The sequence below is a fragment of the Siphateles boraxobius genome, unplaced genomic scaffold (genome assembly GCF_051911475.1).
Source record: "Siphateles boraxobius isolate OS27281-9 unplaced genomic scaffold, OSU_SipBor_1 35, whole genome shotgun sequence".
NCBI lineage: Eukaryota > Metazoa > Chordata > Actinopteri > Cypriniformes > Leuciscidae > Siphateles > Siphateles boraxobius.
In genome coordinates this window covers 3,141,371-3,158,867 of record NW_027508975.1, presented here as the reverse complement: position 1 = coordinate 3,158,867, position 17,497 = coordinate 3,141,371, and the positions used below count along the sequence as shown (strand labels likewise).

The 17,497-nt window shown below is 41.0% G+C and overlaps 1 protein-coding gene across 1 annotated transcript in view; it reads left to right on the top strand.

Moving 5' to 3' along the window:
- gatad2b (GATA zinc finger domain containing 2B) overlaps positions 1 to 17,497 on the top strand; it is a 47,085-nt gene that overhangs the window by 9,877 nt on the left and 19,711 nt on the right. The window lies entirely within an intron of this gene.

The window sequence follows — 17,497 nt, the reverse complement described above, 5'->3', positions numbered from 1 at the left end:
AATCAAAACAGAGGATCACAGTGGTAACAATCTAAAACCCCTTTACTGGGTTAAAGTTTGCTTTTAGCATGATATTGTTGCATCAATAGGCTGACTATTACGGCTAACTAAAATGTATAATTATAACATCACAGCCAGCACCTTTGAGGAAATCTGCGAAAGCTGCTGTAGCTGTGGTAGTTAACCTTGATAAGAATTATAGCTGATTCTCTGTACATGCGCAACCGCAAGATTAAATTCCCATAATCCCTCCACAAATGCCGCTTTGTCTTATACTGTGTTTAGCAGATTAACAAATTGAACCTTAGCACATTTAAGCATCTTCTCCATATCCCTCCATTCAGCCACAGGTCTTTGGGTGCTTTCACACCTGCATCATTTAGTTCGGTTGGCTCACATTAGAGTTCGTTGTCCCTCTTGGTGCGGGTTCGTTTGGGCAGGTGTGAATGCAGCAATCGCACTTGGGTGCGCACCAAAAGCGGACCAAACAAGCGTACGGTCTCGGTAACTCTGGAGCGGTTCGTTTGTGGTGAGAAGGTGATGCGACCTCGAACAGACCCAACTGCCAAAGATCTGTGCCTTTTTGGACTAAACCAGTGCATTATGGGATGAGGGCTAATGTTTGTTGACAGTATGCACTTTTAGCATGGCAGCTCGCAGACAAACTTGGAGTTGTGAGGAGGTGCGGAGCCTCATAGAAATTTGGTCTGATGACCAGTCTGAAGTGGCTTGGCCCTCTGTGTGAAAGTGATTCAGTATGTAGTTGTTTTCTGTCTTGTGCTTATATTCCATTGTTTGTTTGGATGTAATTGTATGTAATGTTTTAAATTGTTTTATTCCACTGTTTGTGAAGCACCTTGGTTAATGACCGTTGTATTATGTGTGCTATATAAATAAAATAAAATAGAATATACTAGGTCGCAACTTTCAAAAACTCACAAGAACAGTGAAATGTTCGCTTTGTTTAGCAAACGGCAAAGGGAAAGGGGGTTTCATAGATCTGTGGAACAGTGCAGGGTTAAGACAAGTGCGGGATACACGTTAATTCTGAACAATCGAAATGCAGTTATGGAAATATGTTCAAGACACATCTGGCCAACGAGTGATGTGGATGTTGTCACGTGACTGCGTTTTGGTTCGTTTCATCCACTCCTCAACTGGTTCGGACCAGAGCAATCAGTGTGGTGTGAAAAGGAACCAAAACGCCTGTAAATGATACAAAGTATAATTTTTCGCCCTTGGTCCGGACCAAATGAACCGAACTACAGATGTGAAACCACCCTTTGTTACTTGGGTCATTCTGTTGGCTGGTCTCTCTTCAGCCAGTATAGAGGATGGAGCTTGTGCAAACTCAGGAATCTGGGTTTTCTTGAAGTTTTGGTCCTGTGCGCACTCCACACACTCATCTCTCCAGTCCTATCTGCTTTTCCAGAGGGCCGGTTCCTTGGTGGAAATCGTGTTTTCCCCGAGTGTATGTCAGTGTGCCTATTACTTTGAGCATCAGAAGGGAGCCTCCGCAGATTTTATCTCGACTTGATAAAGCACTGGTCATGGCGTTGTGTGTGAAGGTAGTGCGAATGGATTGTGTATTAGGGGATTTTTGGTGTGTTTTTCTTTTTTTGTTAGTATTTTGCATGTGATTGATTTGAATAAGGCAGGGTTTTTTTTTTTAATCACTGTCCTCCGTGCCTCCTTCCCAATTCAACCCCATTTTAAAATCTTTTTGCTACCTCGCTTTCTCCAGATGGCTCACGTTCCAGCATTTTCCCTTTTTTTTTCTTTTTGTTTAAACAACGTATGCCCCACCCTGTGGTCTGAAGTTCCGCAATGAGCCGTCTTGACAAGGTGCCAGGTTTTAGATTCAGCGTCTCATAAGAAGTACATTTTCCTCGTACTGCCCCCATTGGCCCCCTCCTTTTTTGTCTTTTTTCGTTCTGTCTTTCTTTCTTTTTCTCTCTTTCTTTTTTTCTCTCTCTCTCTTCGTGTGACGTCCTGACCACTAACGGCTACATATTAAGAGATAATTCCATACCCTGAGGTTACAAACCGGCTTAGACTAGCTCTCTCGCATTTTGACTCCACTGGGTACCCTGGGTGAAAAAAAAAAAAGATATTGTAACTCGTTTTTTTTCTTTTTCTTCTTTTTTTTTTTTTAGAGGAGCAGGAAACTAATTCTCACCGAGAATGACATCAGTTCAGTCGGCAATGCTTTAAACAAACATGTTATGCATTTATGCATGCTACAAGGATTGCTCATACCCATAAAATCACAACCAGGCAAATCAAGCTGCACGACTTCTGTTCTGAAATATGATTATTGGAAAGAATTTTTTTTTTTTGCATATGATTATTGGAAAGAATTATTATTATTTTTTGCATAATTATCTACCTTAGTCACAAAGAATGTAGGCTTCAGAATTAGACTACACCTTTGCTTAGCCTATTTGTTTTCCATTTGCAAAAGGTTAAGGAGTCAGAAGTCCAATTACACAAATGTGTGTGTGTGTGTGTGTGTGTGTGTGTTTATTTTTTTTCAGCTGTGGTTATGTATGCAAATTGTTTCAAACATGTTGCTGAACATAAAAAATCAGACTGACATACAAGGGTCAACTATATAATGACGGCAGATTTGTGTTGTCAGGATAAAGGTACAGTTTCTTAAAATCAGGTTGGGCAAGTTTTTTATTAATTTTCATTCTTATTTAAATATCAATATCAAATTCCAAAACAATGGTTTGATATTTTCATGTTGCTTTTTAAATTTAATTTAATTAAATAAATTCAAAATACACCATTTAATAAGTGTTTTTTTCCCCATAAATGTTTTACTGTTTAAATTGAGCTAGATCGCCTTTAATAGGCTGTTTAATGGCATGTTCCATTGTGACAACTGTTGGGTCATGTTGTCACGGTGTCAGTGTGTATTATATGAAAAAAGTATTTTTTATCCTGGGCAGTAATAGGAATATTCAATAGCTTTTTGTAGCCAAGAATCTATGTAGAGATTGGCTTTTAAAAATGAGCGTACCTCGAGAAATATTCAAAAAGTGTGACAACTTGCCCTGTTCTCCCGTATAAATTAAATGATCTTCCTGACTGGCATAAAAACAAGGGCAATGTGTTTCTTTCTCATAATGGTCTTGCGTTATTATATTGTGACCATCTTTCAAATACTCGTTCAGCCTCTTAGGAATATCAGAGCGATTCATCTCCTTTAGTGCTTTTTTTTATAAAAAAAATTTTAAGCATCCATCCATGTTTCTTCTCTTTGTGTATTTTCTCTCTTCTGGCATGAGTATTAGATTGCGTTCCTCCTTAACCTTGAAGTCTGTCTGTGTCTTGTATAAATAGGCTTCAAGCTTTATTCAGACGTTTCTCTACAGTCGCCGCCTCTGTTAGAAAACCTCCTGTTGAGGGTTTTTCCTCACTCTCTACGTATTTGAGCTGAAGTCTGTGTGTGGGGATTTCTGAGGAAGAGGAGCAGCAGCAGAAAGGGAACCGGGCCTGTCACGTCCAAAAGACGATCCCTCTTGGTCAATGCGGTCTGGATCAGAGTCTCAAGGTTCGACTGAGAGTTGAAGTTCAGTTTTGTTCTGTATTTCCTGCACGTGTTTGCAGCTCTGTGTGGTTTCTGTACCTGCGTACTATCTCGGGCCTCTGGTTAGCACTGTTCCTCACAGGTCTAGTCGAGGAGGAAACCCGGTTTGCGTTCGAGGCACATTTCCTCACTGTAGGCTTGTTTTAACCGCTGTTGCGTCTACCACCTTCTTTCACTATCTTAAGGATCTTGTTGCTGTCTTTATTTGGTCTCTTTGTCTTCAGCCTCACTCCCCCACACACTTCCTCCCCTTTGCCCCCTGTTACTGCCCCCACCCTCCTCCTGAACCGCCCCTCCCTCCCTCGGGCGACAGCAGAACAGGAATTGATTAGTGGCACGGCTTAAAAATAGAAGGGCCTGTTGTCATGGCAACGGCCACAATGAGCTGTTGTCTTGTTTAATGAAGACTGAGATTTTAAGTGTTGTGGCTGAATAGTACAGTGAGCGGGAGACGCCATTTCTGGCTAGGTGTGCACAAATGCCGGGACGAAGATATCAGCTGTGGTCTTGTCCCTTCTGTTAAAAGTGTGCGTCGCACGATATGCAGATGGTCGTGAGTGTTTTTTGTGCGCGTGCAGGATGGTCTTCCTCTTGTGGGTGTGTTTGCGTGGCTTTGCAGGTACGACTACCAATCTGCTTTGTCGCAGTCTCATCCTGGTTGCTTTACCCTCAGGTACTTGCTGAATCTGCAGAGGTGCATTAAGGTAAAGCATAAAATGCATCATATGCTGGCAGCTCCAAAACACATTATTGACTCAACCCACATCCTGTTACCCATACGTCCCGTATGCATCAAGCCAACCAATTACAACCCTGTTGCCATGGGCGCCATGCGCCTAATTGGCCTCATTAGTGTCAGAAACTGTCCGTATGCAAATTTTGGTCATATTCTCAGCAGATCTCTTCTCTGAGTAATATACAGTAATAGTTAGCCATTGTGTAGGTCGTTGGTGAGGACAGCGGTCCAATTAGCGAATTAACCATTAAGCTTAGATACTGTACTCGACTCAACCTCCCAGAAGTGTTTTTGAAATTCCTGCCAGTGTAGGAACGTGCGCATAATGTGCCGTTTGGTGACGGTATGCTAATACGCCTGTCCTGAAATTCCCCCACAGCAACCTACTTTTGTGACATCACTGCACAGCTGACTTACAACATCTCAATAACGCTTGCATCACGTTGCAGCTGGATTGCGTGTGATGTGAGAAATCATTTATACTGATAAATATGTCAACAAGCTTTTTTTTTTTACTTGGATTTTCATTAGCATCTTATGAATACAATTGCAGTAGAGCTCTAGTGAGATTCCTTGAATGTGATATGCCAGGTGTTTTCAGTGCCAAGGATCCCAGAATTTTATGATCCCTTTGGAAGGGATCCCCTTCCTAAAATATATTGTAAATCAGATTTAGATCTTTTATTTATATTTTTTATTAATCGTTAATTTGCTTTGATTCATTGTACTAAAGCTAATCCTTGAAATATTATCTGGAAAATTTCTAAATTCATATTAAGATTGCAGCTTAATTAAACACTAATCTTAGATACTGTCCTTGAAAAAACGTAGCTATATATATACTGTGGCAAGTGATTTTTTTTTCACAGTTACCAGCCACTCAGCTTTTTTACTGGCCACAATTTTGACATCGGTAATATGGGCAAAACTGCCATATAGATATTTTTAATATTATTTCATAATTTGGCAGCAGGTTTAAGACCTGGCTCATGGATCCATTTTACTGTTACACGTACTGTTTTCTCAACTGTTTACTTTCACTTAAAACATAAAGACTGTGTTTATGTGAATCCTTGCCAAGTATTGCCTTGAATATTTTGTGTATTTGACTGTTTAAGGCCAATAAGCATTGAAAAATAATTCAATTTAGTACTGAGAGGAGGTTTTATGTGCAAGCACATTGGGTGTGAGCAAAAATCTGCGGGAATGATTAAAATTATTACGCACAATCCCACGCCGAACCTCCAGCCCTGCAACACCAAAAATCTGTAACCCTGTAACTCCATCAACCTAATATGAATGTAGATCGTATTCTCATTTTAAGATTATTTTCCTAGAGACTTCAATGGTAATTCCTTTTTGTCAGATTAATGTTGAGTGAAATGCTTCACCATTCTTTTACTAAAAGTAGTCTTTATCAACAGAATCATCACTGTACAACTGTGAAGATGCTTTGATTGAGCATTGATGCCTAACATTATATCTCTGGGATACAACATATATATCTTTATATCTTCGAGATGCACTGATACTAATCTCAAATGCTCATTGGTACTTGTATCAGTCCATAGCATACTGCCCTCTAAGTTCTTATCACTTTATTGCTGTGCTGTACTTTAATTTCCCTAAGCTTCAGTACTAATAATAATTAATGTTGATATTACAGTCTATCAGATTTGCCGCATGTGGAATTGCAGAGACTGAAAACTGCACCCATCCAGCTGTAAGAAACGGAGCATGCGTCAACTAGTCCAAAATATTAGCATCTATAGCATTTTTGATCGGATCATGGTAACCTGTGTAAATCGCTCTCTGTTGTCGTTACAACACCATCAGTCAACATTTGAAAATCTGCACAGTTTAAGGTAGCTCTACCTCCTTTTGCTGATCTGGTTCACTTATGTGCTTCAAATACACTTTATTTGAACATTTGCGTGATTTAAATAGATAATTTAACAAGTTTTTAAATGGGCGTCCCCAACATTCTCCCCATCTACTATTGGTCAGACAATCCGATAGCCCTGCCCCAAAGGTCCGCCTTTGGTTGAGCCAATTTGGTGTGTTGTGGTGGTCAGGATGCTCCAACAAACAGAACAGCGACACAAGAGGAAAATCTGGGCTGGACATGAGCGCACAATCAGTTTTGTCCAGAAGTACCTAAAAAAAAATCGTGTTAGGCCCTCTTAAACCCGGCCTAGCTTTCAGTAAAGTCAAAAAAGCTTCTCTAATCTAAGGCCGTGTTCTGGGAAGTCATTTGATTCATGTTCTTGAGGGCTTTAGGGAGCTGCTCTGTTGACATCTTTCTCACATTTAAGCCCAAGTGTTCTGCCAGTCCATATTGATCAGAGGGCCTACTCACTCGGAAGGCTAATTTGAAAGGTGACAAGTAACTGTTGTGAGCTAGTTAGACCCTAAAGCATCTCCATTGTCCACAGTGCATGTTTTATGGTCTGGTGTGCTGTGTTTGTTAATTTTCATGTTTTTCACATTTCTCACCACCTTGTTCAGCTGTTTTTATTCTGTTGAACTTATCACGGATCCTCAGGTGGTGGATACCGGTGCAAGGAGCAGCGAGAGTGAAAGTGACAGCCGAATGAAATAAATCAGGCAGGTCTTGATCAAACAGGTGCTGTCACCTGCTTTTGCGTGTCCTCTGGAGTCATGGTTGCAGAAATGGCTGCGGCATGAGATCATGAGGCCCGGGTTTGCTGCTCAAGTCATATTTCTGCTTTACGTGCCCTGGGGGAGGTCACACTCTCGCTGGTGCTTTGTCGCTTGTGAAAGCAAGTTCACGGAGTGGCAGCCAGCTGCTGAGGAGCTGAAGATAAACTTCCTAATGGCAAATAGAGGGTCGTCACCTTGTTGACATTTCGTTCTGCAACATGCCAGAAGGGCCTGGGTGTATGGCAGTTATAAAATTGGGAATCTACACTGTCCAAATTTAAGTTTGGAATATACTACATGATTGTGCACAGGTTTTTGCCCCGGTTTGCAGTCCGATCGCGCTGATGCTGGTTGCCGAAAGTCAGAGCCAGTCTGCAGCTTTTGGGGAGTCGCCGTTGACCTGTTTCTGCTTGAGTTTGTGTTTGGAACGATGTTGAAGTCTGGTACTGTGTGATCGTCAGTGGTTTACACCGCCCACACTTCTGAGAGCAGCGTTTAGATTAATATGTAAATATGAGCTGTGCGCTTTTCTCTCAATAACAAAATAAAAAAATGAACGGAAAACGCACAACAAAATTGAGAAAACAGCATTTTAATAAAGCATAATTAGAAGGATCTGATCTTAGCGATGTGGATGTTTGCACGAACTCTACGGCACTCCAGTGAAGTCACGTTTATTTACATATCACTTTATACAATATATAGCTCAAAATCAAGCAGTTTTACCATATTAAACATTGGCACTCTCGTTTCATCAGAAGTACAACTTCATTTTCTACTATAAAGCAGCTCTCCAGTGTGTTTTGACGGACGGACGCCTGACCTTGACCGAGTGAACGGGCCAAATGAACCAGAAAAGATTTTGACGTGAAAGAAGGTGGAGCCTCAGCGCACCCCTACCTTTTACATAATCGCCACGGACCTATGGTAGTACAAAGGTGTTTAGCAGGTGTTTCGAACGTTTGAAGTATGTCGGACCCTTAAGACTAGTCTTACAAGTTAGTCATCACAATTTTTAAGACCATAACGATTTTAAGTAGATTACATAACTTATATTGATAACTTATATAGGTTACATAAAAATTGGTATAATTTGATTCCAAAAAGTAGCCTATTACCCTTTGGCCAATCGCTAGTTGGTCATACTAGTACTTAAGACACAGTTTTGACATAATGGCTATGTTATGCAACTGGCCCCAGTTTTTCTCTGCAAACAATTAATAAAATCGCCAAGTGTATGATGCCTAGAGTGTTCAGATTGTAAGTCATGTAGTTTGTATTCCAGCCTTTAGTCGTATAAAGTTGTTTGTAATTATTCGCAACTTTGCAGGCTTGGCAGCAAACAAGGTCACCATTTGGTCACCTTAAAGGGTTAGTTCACCCAAAAATGAAAATGATGTCATTAATGACTCACCCTCATGTCGCTCCAAACCCGTAAGACCTCCGTTCATCTTCAGAACACAGTTTAAGATATTTTAGATTTAGTCCGAGAGCTTTTTGTCCCTCCATTGAAAATGTATGAACGGTATATTGTCCTTGTCCAGAAAGGAAATAAAGACATCATCAAAGTGGTCCATGTGACATCAGGGGGTTAGTTAGAATGTTTTGAAGCATCGGAAATACATTTTGGTCCAAAAACAACAAAAGCTACGACTTTATTCAGCATTGTATTGTCTTCCGGTTCTGTTGGGGATCCGCGTTCAGTGACGCTGCTGACGTAAGACGAGCTGACGTGTGTCTGGTGCGCCCGAGCTTCGTTTACAGTCTGAGGGAGACGCACGCTGGAAACAAAACACTCTTCACAAACATGTCTAAGGATTTCCACACAGAGGAAGACTTGCATTTTTTTGCCCAGCCATATTTATTTGAACCCGAATACACGGACACACTAGATACACGTCAGCAGCGTCTTACGTCATCAGCGTCACTGCGGACTCGTGAACGAGGATCCCCAACAGAACCGGAAGACAATACAATGCTGAATAAAGTCGTAGTTTTGGTTATTTTTGGACCAAAATGTATTTCCGATGCTTCAAAACATTCTAACTAACCCACTGATGTCACATGGACTACTTTGATGATGTCTTTTATTTCCTTTCTGGACAAGGACAGTATATCGTTCATACATTTCAATGGAGGGACAGAAAGCTCTCGGACTAAATCTAAAATATCTTAAACTGTGTTCTGAAGATGAACGGAGGTCTTACGGGCTTGGAGCGACACGAGGGTGAGTCATTAATGACATCATTTTCATTTTTGGGTGAACTAACCCTTTAATATCAACTGCGGCCAAGTCGTCCATCATTTCCCATCATGGCTATCAATGTATGAGTTATACTAGATTAAAGGTGCCAGATTTTTGTTATTCTCATATCCCTTGCCTTTAATTTACAGCGTTTATATTTTCCGAGCACATTAGCTTAAATATTTAAGCCCACTTTTGTTATGGTTGTATTTTTCGTTTGACGTCTACACTCTCTATCTGTTGCTGTGAAAGGAGAATGTTTATTCAGATTATGAAGTGTTTATTCAGGGCCGAGAGTTCTGACATGATAAATGTCAAATCCGAACCCTTCTTCACAAATAATATAAACAACAAAAAATATATTTTCATCCTCCTCTACTCCGAAGTCAACAGAGGTCTGCTTAAAGAGCCAGTACACCTAAAAAATTAAAGTTAGCTCATCCTTTACTCACCATCATGTTGTTCCAAACCTATATAACTTCTGTGAAACACAAAATTTGGAAAACATTCTGAAGTATTCTAATTTTTACTGTAAATGTTATCAGGGTTTTGCAATCCAGTGGCTTTCATTTTATGAACAAAACATCATTCAAAATATCTTCTTTTGTGTTTCCACAGGAGAAAGTAAGTCATACAGGTTTGGTGCGTCTTTTATCTACTCTCCTTCATTTTTGGGTTAACCGTATCCATAAAGTACATTCGTGTTTCACCTCTTGCAAACACATTCAAATCAATTAACTCCTGCCAAAAAGCCACCCAAATGCTTCCCCGACAAATTGGACAACGTGATCATGAAGTTTGCGTCCAGACATGAGCCATTGCCGCCATTTCCCAAGTGTTCATGGCGCTTACCCTGTATGACCCTATGCCAAGCCCGTTCGCTCCAGCTTTAACGAGGTTACTGCGTCAATGCCTGCCCTTCACTATAAATCACTCTCCTTACATTTAAACGCCAAAGAACTGCGATTCCATCCAAACGGATATTTCCGAGAACGAAACGAGCGTCCAGAGCGGCTCCTGCCCGATACATCTTGTTCTTTTATTTTTATTCATCTGGGTGGGCATGGACACCTTTAGTGAAAGCAGCCATTTTGAGGTCTCCGTGCTCGGCATCAGATGCTGCAAACAGTAAAGGCTTAATCTAGCCAATTGAGCGGGTGGGTGATCAGAGGGGCTGCATGCGAACAGGCAGATTTGGGAGATGAGCCAGGCTCTGAGGGTGGGGGATGGGGAGCGAAGATGGGTGCAAACCCCTGGTCTTCCACGATAAGTACTGCACCTTAGGATGAAACTTGGGAAATTAAGAGAATGCATCGCTACTCTTGCGTGAAGGAATCTGAGCATTCAGATATCAACCTGGCCCTGGGGGAGTGCTAGTGTGCTGTTTAAACCTCCTTGTACCTCTCTGGGTGAGGGATGCGATGCCACCAGCGCTTTGGTCTGGGAGGTGGGGCAGCGGGTTACGTCAGCCAAATGAATTGTCATGATGCAGATCATGCGTGAAATGAGCTGCGGATTCCTTCGTGCACTTGCAACCGGCCATATTATTGCCATCACTTCTTTTTGCTGGCGATTTTTAACGCACTTTCTGAATCGGTTCTCTTTTGTAGGGGGGCAAGGGTCTCTTTGCGTGTGTACCGGTTCAGGGGGCTTCGGAGGGTGATGGTGTTTGCAGTGAGGGCAGAAGGAGGAGGACATTTTTGTGCTTGCAGTGATCTGATCGACAGGCAGCAGTGGCGTGTGCATAAAGAAAATGGTGTGCCGGTGGGGGATGGGAGAGGGGAATTAAGGGTTGGCATTATGACAGGGTAGCGTGTCAGGAGAGTGCTGCTGTCTTGTTTTTTTCTTCCATTTCATTTTTTCGTCTCAATCGCGTCCTCTTCATCCTCCGTCCTCCCTAACCCCCAACTCTGCCCCCCATCTGAACCGATGAAGATCTTGTGCACTGTGTACATTACAATCTATTTACAACAAAAAGAGAAAGAACCGAAAAGTAGTTTGTGGTCGTCCGTACCTTTAAGGGGCCCCCAGAAAGTGAGCGTGTGTGTTTATTTTTACAACACAGTGAGGGAAAAAAAAGAAATACTTTTTTTGGAAGGGGGGGAGGGGTGAAGAGCGAGAAGGGAGGGGTCAGTTTTTGCTGTGCTTTGTGGTGTGTGGCACAGCTGTATTAGAATGGTGGGTCTGAAGGGCACAAAGTGCGTCTTGTGTCGGAATGGCCCGTGAAACCACACACACACACATACACATACACATATATACACACACACACACACACACACACACACACAAATTGTTCCTCGTTTTCAGGCCCGCTCCCAACCTACCCAGGAACTCCTGAGCAAGTAACTATCCAGGGACAATTTGTAAAGGATCAGTGGGATTGTACAGCGGGACAAAAGGTTGATTTAAGTAAAATGGAGATTTGAAAGTTGTGGTTTAGGGTGTTGCGAGGGTCGTTGGGCGAGATCGCCGGATAATCTAATTCGGAGTGGAGCTTCTCCGTGGCTCTGTGTACTCGCACACCATTTCGCTCTCTGTCTTTCTTTTTCTCGCTCTCTTTCTTTTCATCTCCGAGCTGCTGCTGCTGCGTTGGCTGGCGTAGTGCCCAAAGCAGTGAGTCTGTCGTGGAGTGCGCGTGTGCAGGTTTCTGGGGAGGAGGAGGAGGAGGAGGAGGGTGGCTGGGGTGTGTGCGTCGATATGCAAAAAGGGGGGTGGATAAAGAAGGAGTGGGCCGAGTAAAGAGAGTCTGGTTTTTGTAGCAGCTGACTGAAACAGTCATTATATTATGTAAAGGGGAGGGGGGGGGTGATGGCGTGGGGGGGTCAGATGACGTGCACTGCACGGACCGTCTGATTGGCTGGCTGGTGCTATTGTTGGTTATGTGTATGCTTGTGCGTTTATTGCTCACGCACTCCCTCACTCTTCCGTTCTACTGTCTCAATCACTGTTTTTTTCTTCTCGCTCTTTACCCTCTTTCCCCCTTTTTGTCCCTCTCACACACTCATTCGTGCAAAGTGGGTGGTTTGTTGTGAAGGTACAACATTATATATCAGGGTTTTATGTGCTTTCTTAATGTCTCAATCGTTGTTAAGGCCTCCACTCAAAACTGTAGCCTAGCACTTTTTTAAGAGCGATAACCGTATGTTTTTGTGTGTTCATAAAGCCAATCTCAAGAATTAGGCTTTGTGATGCAACGCAACAGAGGATGTATGATTAAACTATGCAAGAAGACGAATGAGAGCGAATGATGACACGTAAAATAATGGGATGATAGAGAGATGATGGAGTCATCAAGGGACCAATTACAGCTCAATTTAATTTCTAATTGGGGATGTCCCTACAATAAGGCATTTTAAGGTCTCGGGAGCTTAATTGGGTTTAGGAATAACTACAGTACTGTGTGTTTCCTATAATCTACAGCTGAATGTGACTGTTAGGTCACTTGTGCGTTGCTTTAGCGTTTGGTGCTGAGGTTTGTGAGGCAACACTTTTAATTTGTCAGTCAGGGGTGTCAAACGTGTGTGCGTGTAACTGTGTGTGTGTGTGCGTGTCACTGTGTGTGTGCGTGTCACTGTGTGTGTGTGTGTGTTTGTGTGTGTGTGTGAGTGTGAGATTATGCCTATGGAATAGCCTCATAAGGAATATCAGTGTGTGTTTGGGGTCAGTAGTGTTTTTATATTTTATTTGTTTTTTAAGAAATCAATATTTTCAATCAACTAGGATACATTAATGAAACAAACGTGACCGTAAAGACATTTACATAGCTGCAAAATATTTTTATTCTGCCCAAGTGTGCTCAAAAATAGATGAAATCCTGAAAAAAAATTCACGTTTTACCGCAAATTAGAATGATTTCTGAAGGACCATGTGACACTCATGACTGGAGAAAAGTTATTTTAGATTGTAATAATATACTGTTCAACTGTATTTTTAATCAAATAAATATAGCCTTGGTGAGCAAAAGAGATGGCTATTACAAAACATTCTCACCAACCCCAAACTTTTGAACGGTTTTTTTTTTGATAATGACCTGCATGTTACTCCTTACATTTAAAAAATAATCATAGATTGGAGACTTGGAAATAATTGTACAATTCAGTTTTTACCCTTGTACCTCTCAATGGTGTTGATATATTCCTGTAAGTGACATTTCAGAGTGGATAAATGAACTGATTTAGCTTGGGACAGTTGTCAGATTCGTCTCAGAAAAAAAAATGAATCTTGCTGTAGTTAAAAAATATTGTGAAGATATTAAACCATGCAAATGTTGTTTTTAGCTTACACTACAGGGCTGTTGAATGCTTAAATCTGATTGGTTGATGAACGTTCTAAGGTTTATTTTCATGGAAACGCACGGCTAAAGTAGTTCCAGGCAAGTCTTGACCGCATTACATGTCCATATCGCTTCGCCAAATGATTTCAGTTATTTCAAAGGTCCTTACATCAGCTAAAGAACCAAAACCCTCAACGACACCGACCAAGCAAATAAATATAGTAAACGATAGGATAAATACGACAAATTATTTCCATTGTCGTCAATAGGTCACAGAGGTCTTAGATATACAGCAACCAGAAATGTGGAGGTGTCACTTGTCCATTAATTAATCTCGCCCAGAAACACACACACACACACACACACACACACACACACACACACACACACACACAAAAGCCTTCTTTCTTAATATTATGGCTCAGCAAGGTCACCATGACTGAGTCCCGTCTTATAGGAATGGATGGGTAGTAAGACTTTTCTTTCCAGGAGCTGGATGTTAACTAATAATAATTAGAGCCAAGCAAAAGCATTTAGGTGATGTAAATGCTGATTTGTGTTTGTATCAGGGCCTGTGTGACGTTCGCGTCACAAAGAGCATCATTTGTCAAGCCACAGATGAACCTCTCCTTCTCTGTCTGTCTATGTGGTCTATAAGTGCGGCAGGGTGGCACCATGCTGCTTTTCTCCTGACCGGTGTGTGTGTGTGTGTGTGTGTCCATGCACCTTTGATCCCAGCCTCGCTCTGGCACATCATATTAAACACACTCCCGTGCTTGCAGATACTCTAAAATCAAAGTTAAGAGTCCTGGGGCAAATGTTTGCATTCTGTATGACCTCAAACAGAGAGGGGTGCTCAGAGATGAACTATGAGCATTCACAATGTGCTTTCTTCCAGAAGTGAAGAGATTCTGCTTTTATTTTGTCTGCTTCACACTATAAAACAATGTTGACTTGGCCTATGTGCATGCTGTATCCTTTCATTCATAAACGTAAAATTAAAGGTCTATATGTTGCTGCCCCTACATACTTCAGCAATACGAGTATGACATATAGAGATTACAGATTCAATACTGATTCACAATCAAATCTCAATTAGATTTTAAATTTGATTTCATAGGATTCTGACTTGTAGGCTTTTGATTTGATTAGATTCAAATTTGGATTTGATTCTGATTCTCAAGCTCTCAATTCGATAAGATTATGAATTCGCTTTTAATTTTACAAGCTGTCATTATTTATTTTTTCAAGTTCAATTGGATTCTTATTTACAAGATCTCGATTTTCATTAGATTCCAATTTTGTCTTGATTCAAATTCCTGAGCTTTGATTCGATTCTGATTCCCAAGATTTAAGAATTCAGTTCGATTCATTCACAAGCTCTTGATTAAATTATTTTCATTTCAATTCAAGGTCATTTGGGTAGAGTCAGTCATTATGTCTGTCTTGTGTTTATAAGAAATTACTTCACATTTTACAGGGCAGTGTTAAAGACCGATAATGCATTCAATTCGATAATATTTATTCTTTTGAACCTTTTCTGAAGAGAACTGCTTCATAAAGAGTCATTTGTTTCAGGAATCGCGCTCCACTGGTCACACTGTGTGTTTTTTATTTACCAAAAAGAACCAACTCCGAGTAATGTATTTGTACAGCGATGCTCAAAATAAATTTACAACTGAAATTAGGCATAGAGCATCATTTTTTTTAACTTCAGGATCGTTAAAATTAAAATTGTGTTTTTTTACCCAGCCCCATTCAACTGCAAATGTACATGTGTATTAGGACTACTCGAACATTGCCAGTTCTCTTTTGCACTTTTAATAACTATTTTTAATATCAAGTACATCCCATTTTGTGAAAGTCACGTTACATGATTTTACTGCTTTGCACATTAAGTTTGTGCTTTTATGCAGGAGCGAAAGCACACCGCTGGAAAGGGATGGATTGTGGGACAATAATCGTTTTATCACGATTATCGTATTTTCCCAATTGTTGGAAGCCAAAATCGATACTCAATTTTGATTAATCCCACAGCTCTAATGTATGTCTTTCTTACTTTATGTAAAGTTTTATTCCCTTACTTATATACAGGGTCCAAAGAATTAATACTCGGCGAGCAGCGGCACCTGATAATGTTCTACCTTTAGACTGGAGCTATGAGCAGAATACAAATGCATCAGACAGATAAAGAGGTTCTAGCACAAACAATAGCCTGCATAGAGTCCTGCACATTCACTGTCCAGACACTCCCTGTGTGTGTGTGTGTGTGTGTGTGTGTGTGTGTGTGTGTGTGTGTGTGTGTGTGTGTGTGTGTGTGTGTGTGTGTGTGTGTGTGGGAGGGGGTAGAGCCTCTCTCTGCCCTCTGGCCATGAAGGGTCCGCCCAAGCGTGCCTAACTAATAAAGACGAGCAAACACACACATGATCATTTAGATCTGCAGTACGTGACACATGTCCAGAGCGCTGCAGAGCCTTATGTGTACACACAATCAAATCTGCACTTGAGCACGCATGACCCCGCGGTGTATGCTTGCGCGTCGCATGGGAGCGTACACACTCACACACACACACACGCAGAGTGATTCAGACTGGCTGTTGGGCTCCCGTGTGGTGTGTTGTGCTTTTGTCCGGAGGGGAGAACAGGAAGTTAATGGCTGACTGTAAGAATGCAAGCAGTAGAGATTGGCTCATCTTGTGCTCCAGTAAACGAATGTCACTGCTGGTTTACACTGTTTATTGGGTTAACCATGTGTTATACTATTTTATATAGGACATCATTTTGGAGTTTTACCTGTATACTTAAGAATTTGTGGTCCTGATGCGTCTCGTCATACCATAAATTACGTTTTAGGAGACAACGAGGATGTCTCCCAGGCTTTACTGTCTCTTTAGCAAGACTGTGCTTTTTATCAATCTACTGGACCACAGTTTTCTCTCTTGGTCTCATTAAACAGACTCGCGGTGTTTCAAAACTAGATCTGAGCTCTTGCGTAGCGGTTAGTGTAGTTTTGGTAGTTCAGTTTAGGTAATTGGGAAATTTAAAATCTGTATTCTGTTAATGTTCTCAGGTCCTAAATTAAACCAATTGTAGTAAAGCTCTGCGGTAAGAAACCACAAGCCATTTCTGCCGAACAAATTTCACCTATTGCTGCTCTAGCATCCTGTGAAGGGCATTCATACTGCTGACATGTTCACCTGTTGTAGCTTATCCACGTTCTGTGAATTAAAAATTGTTTCTGAAACCGCTGCAAATTAAAGTGTTTGTTCACCCTTAAATGAAAATTCTGTCATTCATCATGTCGTAAGACATTGAGACATTGTTGACTACGCAACTACCACTTTGACGCTTTAAAAAGTTCATAGATCGTAAAACTAGTCGATATGAATTGAGCAGTTTAGTCCAAATTTTCTGAAGAGACTCAGTCGCTTTATTTGATGAACAGGTTCAATTTAGGCTTAGGTATTGTACAAAAGGTCTGCAAAGTTTTAAAGATCAAAGTGCATGACAAATAAAGTTATTGCCTCCTTAAGGAAGGAATCGATTTCGAACTGCCCAAATTAGTTTAGCAGCAATTCCAGTTTCACTTCCTGTTACAAACCTACGTAACAATGTAACAAGTAGTCAGTCTCGTTTAAAGAGACTGAATCTTCAAACTAACCTTTTCCAGGCTCTTTGGGAAAGGAGGTAATGTGTAATGTATATTATGTGAAAATTAAAGTGTTTTTGACCTTGGATGCATGTAAATATATTGTTGGAGACCTCAAAAACAAAATTAGGAACCTTTAAAATGCCATAATGAGGGCACTTAAAATTATTTAAAAAATATATAAAATGGAAACACTACTCTCCTTCATCAGAGAAAAAGTCATCTCTAATTATAGTTCTTGGGTAAGGCTTGAATCTTCAGTCACAGTAATTTGGTGCCAGAAATACGATCCCACAAGTGGGAAGGTCTGTCCCCTCTCAGTGACCGCT